The 6,000-nt window shown below is 50.9% G+C and overlaps 1 long non-coding RNA gene across 1 annotated transcript in view; it reads right to left on the bottom strand.

Moving 5' to 3' along the window:
- Positions 1-917: 917 nt before the first annotated feature.
- The window catches only part of LOC105489018 (uncharacterized), a 37,601-nt gene continuing 32,518 nt past the window's right edge, over positions 918-6,000 (bottom strand). The window contains exon 4 of the long non-coding RNA XR_011623451.1: positions 918-1,801. This is a non-coding gene — a long non-coding RNA (uncharacterized lncRNA). The remainder of the gene's footprint in view (positions 1,802-6,000) is intronic.

Here is a 6,000-nt window from a genome sequence, read left to right as displayed (position 1 = left end):
GCAGAGTGACAGCCACATTTCTTGATGGCTTCCCAGGTCTGGTTCTGCCCTTCTGAGCCTGGACCCACCTCCCACCACTGACTTCCTTTAGATGGCCCGTGTCTTGGTCCCAGGTTCCCGTCCTCCCCTGCAGCTGCCCTGAGTGGCTGTTTCCAGGCAAGACCAAAGGTCACCTCACTGAGACCCCTCATTTTCTCCCAGAGGGAAGATTCCAGAGATTCAGAGGAGGGATCCTATAAGAGCTGGCATGGGAGGGGTCTCATATCTTCTGGCAGCAGGAGCATGGGAATCCAAAGTTGTCCTCACCTGGAGGGCTGGGCTAACTGCAGTGCAGTCAAGGGTCTCAGCCATAAGTAACAAGGATGCGCCTGAAAAGCGTGAGGAGAAAAGGCTCCATCAGGAGGGTCTCCAGCCTCCCAGAGTAGATGAGGGTGGGGAACAGTGGAAGGAACCACAGAATCCACCAAGAGACAGCCCCCACCCAGAACTGGACGGTCAGGATGCTACCCCTGGGACAAGGGATCCCCCCCGCTTCTTTCCCTCACTTGCTCAAAACTCAAAGTCCCAGGAAAGCGCATGTGAGGGGTCACTTAGGCCAGGGCTCATCCCTCAGGAAACCCACATCGGGAGGCAGGGTTGCACCCTCAGCTTCCCTAGGGAAACGTTACCAGCAATCCCCTCCTCCTGCAACTGTCCCACATGGGAGGGGAATTCCCAAAAATAAGTCAGGCAGCATCAGGGAGGGGAAGTGGGTCACAGCAGCAGGAAATGATTTCTGTCCCCCTATCTGTCACTTGGGCCGGGAACACAGGGAGCCTTGAATGCTGGGCTCATGGCTCAGCTCTTCATAGAGCAGGTGTGGGCAGAAATGCTTGACAGATCTCCGCATGTGACAGGCAGGTCCACGCCGCCACCTAAACTCCAGGTGACATGTGGCAAGGCAGTACTCGGGATTATTTGCTTTTACAATGAATATTTATTTCTTTTATGACAAAAGTGATTTTTTACTTAGGAAATGTGAAAGCTACAGGTTCTGAGAGTGGCAAGCTAGCAGTTAAGGCTGATGGGTGCAAATGCCTCCAGATGACCCTGATGGGTCATCTGCACAGGTTTGGTCTCCGTGGTGGCTCCAGCACTGTACTCGATGCCCAGAGCTCAGAACAGTGAGTCTTGTGGACACAGCTGGCCCCGGGCGCCCAGCTGGGCTTCCCATTCTCCTGTGGCCCATCCTTTAGATTCCCTGTAAGACTATATCAGGACCATAGCACTTGCTGCCATTTGCCCTGTGCAGACACGGCCAGCACGTACACTTCTCGCTGCTGACATTTCTTAGACATGGAGTCTCCGAGATTTCCATTCTTTCTGCAGCAGCCTCCTGCCTTAAGACAATCATGCCTCCGGCTGGGCTCTACAGGGTCTTTCCCTCATGCCCTGATGAGCCACACAGAGGCCGGCAGCTGTGAGGATGTGTCCCTTGCTGCAGACCTCCCAGAGCAGTGAGCTTGGGGCTGGGCATTAGTGTGGCTTGCGGTGTGCAGTGCCAGCCTCACCAGCCTCTCTCCCTCAAGACCTCAGAGAAATACCTTTCCTGGGCCCTAGAATGTCAGATCTGGAAGGAGGCCTGGGACCATCTCACCCAGGGGCTTTGTCTCCGTTGCATCTGAACTCTGTTCACAGAGGCCTGGTGGCGCTCCTGGGTCCTGGGTTTCTGGAGACATCACCTCCACCCATCACCCAGTAGAGCAAATATCAACATCATGTCCAGTCCATCGTACTTGGGAAAGGATGAGGCACATGAGACCTGGGGAGGAAAAATGCTATTAAGGAATTTGCCCCAGGTAGAGCCTGGATGAGTGACTGTGGGGCATTTTATAATTTGCAAAGGCCTGTCACACCCTGTTGCTTCATCTGACCTTCATAATGGTTGGCCAATGGGAGTGATCCCGCAAGTCACACATCTAAGACCAGATTGACTGCATGATGCATCATTGTACTGTGTACCACTGAGAAAGAAAACACATTGACAATTAAATTCTGACACGTGATCAGATCCCATCAATTATGTGATATAACCAGACTAGAGAGATATTAACATGGGGAAAAGGTGCGTCTTAGAATCAATGAAATTCAGTGTTCTCTCCATTTGATAGACCAGAGACAGATTGCAAAGTGTTCTGATGTGTTCACACACAGCTGGTTGGCGGTCAAGCCTCTGCATGACCTCAGCTTCCTGGGGACCATCTCCAGTCAGTGGCAGACGTGGAGATGTGCTGCACCGATCCCCTTTTAAGGAAGAATTTGCTGCCCCGCATGGAAAATGTGCTCAGCAGAGAGGCTCCCACTTCTTTCAGGCTACTCCAAAGCTCACAGAAGAGCAGGCAGGTGCACTGCATACTCATTCCTACCCTAAAACGTTGACCTTAAGTGTTGGAAGAAATGCAACGGGCTAAAGTGTTGGACCCAAGGCTGCAGCCATGAAAGTTGGTTCCCATGACAGAGGGAGGAGGCTGGGGTTAGTGCAGGGACAGGGAGAGGAGGAAGGAGAAAGATTGTCACCATCCACCTGTCCACTCCATCACCACTTTGGGGAGAAACAGAGAGTGGGGAGAAGCTGTGGTTCCCTGAAGACCTGAAGGTTCTCCCTCCACATTGTCTTCCTCAAGATCATAAAAAAGGAATGAAATATTGACAACTTTTCCCACATAACCTAGTGTAGTGGTTAATTTTATATGTCAACATGAATAGACTACAGGATGCCCAGAGAGCTGGTAAAACATTATGCTAGGTAGTTCTGTGAGGACGTTTTTGGAAGAGATGAGCATTTGAATCAGTAGACTGAGTAGGGAAGCTCCACCCTCGCCAGTGTGGATTGATACCCCTCCATTCATCCTTCCATTCATCCAGGGCCTGGATAAAACAATAGAACAAACTAGTAGAGGAAAGGCCAATTCACGCTCTGTTTAAGCTGGGACATCCACCTTATCCTGACCTCAGACACGAGTGCTTCTGGTTCTCCTGGTTCTCAGACCTTGGGACTTGGAGTGAATTCTACCACCAGCCTTCCTGGTTTTTCCATATTGCAGCTGGGAAGTCACAAGACTTCTCAGCCTCCATAATCACATAGGCTCATTCTCATAATAAATATAGATATAGATATAGACGTCTGTTCTGTTTCTTTTTCTTTTTCTTTTTCTTTTTTTTTTTGGAGATGGAGTCTTACTCTGTTGCCAGGCTGGAGTGCAGTGGCGTGATTGCAGCTCATTGCAACGTCCACCTCCCAAGTTCAAGCAATTCTTCTGTCTCAGCCTCCTGAGTATCTGGGACTACAGGCTTGTGCCACCAAGTCCAGCTAATTTTTGTATTTTTACTACAGACAGGGTTTCACCATGTTGGCCAAGATGGTCTCAATCTCTTGACCTCATGATCCACACCTCGACCTCCCGAAGTGCTAGGATTACAGGCATGAACCACAGCACCTGGCTTTTTTTCTTTTTTTCTTTTTCTTTTTTTTTGAGAGAGAGTCTCACTGTGTCACCCAGACTGGAGTGCAATGGCACAATCTTGGCTCACTGCAACCTCTGCCTCCTGTGTTCAAGCCATTCTCCTGCCTCAGCCTCCTGGGTTGCTGGGATTACAAGCATGTGCCACCACACCTGGCTAATTTTTGTATTTTTAGTAGAGACAGGGTTTCACCATGTTAGCCAGGCTGGTCTCAAACTCCTAACCTCAAGCGATCCACCCACCTTGGCCTCCCTAAGTGCTGGGTTTACAGGCATGTGCCACCACACCCAGCCTATCTGTTCTGTTTCTCTAGAGAGCCCTAATACACCTAGCCTTAATAATCACATCTTCATTCTTTCCCACCCAGGGTTATTTAGTGAATGCATTGGTTTATTTATTTATTCATTCCATAGATACTTACTGAAGGCTTACTATGTGCCAGAAATCTTACAGGTACTTCAGCTGTGGCAGCAGAAAAACGCAGCCTCAAATTTATGCCCTTAAGAAATATATTTTCCACTAGAGAGAAACTGGCAAGCAAGTAAGATGCAAACCATCCGGGCTGTGTATAAGACCCGTGCAGCACGTCACCTCAGGTTTCCCCAACTTCTACTGCAGGAACTGACTCAGTGCAGGTCCACAGGATGCCACTGTGTTCCAACTGCCTCCTGCTCACCCTGTGGGTGAGGGAGGCATCCTCACCCTAAATAGTATGAGATGGCCGAGCACACGACACCCAGTGCTGGACAGATGAGATGGGCAGCAGGTCAGTCACAAACACTCACAGCCCACAGGGGAGGACAACACGCACCCTGCAGAGGCACAGGAGGTGCGCCTAGGAACAGAGAGAACAGGAGGGGCTGGGGGAAGCAAACCTTGAAGTAACAGGGGGTGAGGTGCCCCTGGTTCCTGTGGGCAGGGAGGCGAAGGCAGTTAAGCTGAGGACCAGGTAGAATGCGGCTGCTCCAGTTGACAGGGAACCTGCCAGGTGGGAGCCTTTCCCACTGAGCTGGGGGCATATCGGTGAGGGAAGGGAACTAGCTGGGGGCATATCAGTGAGGGAAGGAAACTAGTGGTTAGGCCTCTGCAATCCTGTGAAGCTCAAAGACATCAAGGCCCTACTTAACACTGCACCTCAATTTCAGGCCTTACACCACACATGTCCTGAGACCAACTCCCCAAGATTCTGGATCCTCCACCAATTCTGGATTCAGCTAAGGTGCCACAAAGATGAGCGTGGGATCTGGCTTCCCCAGCAGCCGCCAAGGGAATGGGTGATGCACCCTGGTGTTAAGAAAGAGATGACTCCCTGAAGAGCAAACCTGGACCCTTGAGGGAGAGGAGAAAAGAGAGATTAGCTATAAATGGCCCCTCCCAACCATCCTCATATGGGGCGTTTCTGCACACCTTGTCTGGAGATGGTCTACGTGACCTGGTGACCAGCTGGGTCTCTGGGAGGCTGTCACCAGCTCAGTCATCACTTCCCAACCTCCTCACCTCGCTTCCTGTTTCCCCACCCTGGACCCTTGGGACTGCATCTACCCCAAAGGCACTGACTCTTGTGGTTGACCTTCGGCTCTGGGTGAGGAGGTCTGGGCTAAGATGATCTCCTCCAGTATCCCCGGGAAAGACTGAGTCAGACGGTGACAATGCTGTAAAGGAAACTGACACAGAAACAGGGCAGGAAGGGCCAGAGAAATAGAACTTTGGCCTCATTTCCCACTGGGTCATGTGGGGCTGAGAGTCCAGGAGATAAAGGATGACCCAGGAGCCCTGGGATCCAGGAGGAGATGGACTTCAACAGGGATAGAAGGCATCCCACGATTAACTCCATGCTCTCAGGGTGAAATGTGCTAAGGAAGGTGTGTATTTAGGGGCAGAAATGTGAGGGTCTTTCCAGGCTCATGCAGCACTGTGGGGCTTCCTATCACTCCCTGTCAATTGAGGTGTAGGCCAGGGAAGGGGTGGCCTCATGTGGAGGCCAAGGGACTCCCAGGCACCTCTCGGCTTATAGATGAAGTAGTGGAGTGTGGGAAGAGCTGGTCCTTCTCAGAGTAAAATGCTTACAGCAATAAGGAAAAGTCTGAGAGCCACACATCGACAAGTCCCCTGCTGGTCACCTTAGCCACTTGCTGCTGATGCCCCGTAGCTCTGCTCTCCTGTCCTCTGTGCGGCAGCTTTCTCCTCTGTCTTGTGCCCTCATAGAGACAAGACGGTTGCCATCTCACCTGCCATGACATCCACTCAGAGTCATGACCAGAATAAAGAAGATAGAAAAGAGATTCCCTTAAATTAGAGAACCCAGAGGATCCCCTTAAATTAGAGAGCCCAGAAGGCCCTACCAAAAGACTCCCAAATTATATCTCATTGACTAGCCTTGACTCACATGTCCCCCAACAAGCCAATCACTAAAAGTAAATGAGATTGCCACCATGGGCTCAGACCAATGGTAATCCACTCCCTGGTGTTAGAGAGCACATTGCTTCCCAATATCTGAGT

The sequence above is a fragment of the Macaca nemestrina genome, chromosome 5, assembly GCF_043159975.1.
Source record: "Macaca nemestrina isolate mMacNem1 chromosome 5, mMacNem.hap1, whole genome shotgun sequence".
In the NCBI taxonomy this organism is placed as follows: Eukaryota; Metazoa; Chordata; class Mammalia; order Primates; family Cercopithecidae; genus Macaca; species Macaca nemestrina.
The sequence above is the reverse complement of the archived record's forward strand: the minus strand, read 5'-3'. Positions and strand labels throughout refer to the sequence as shown.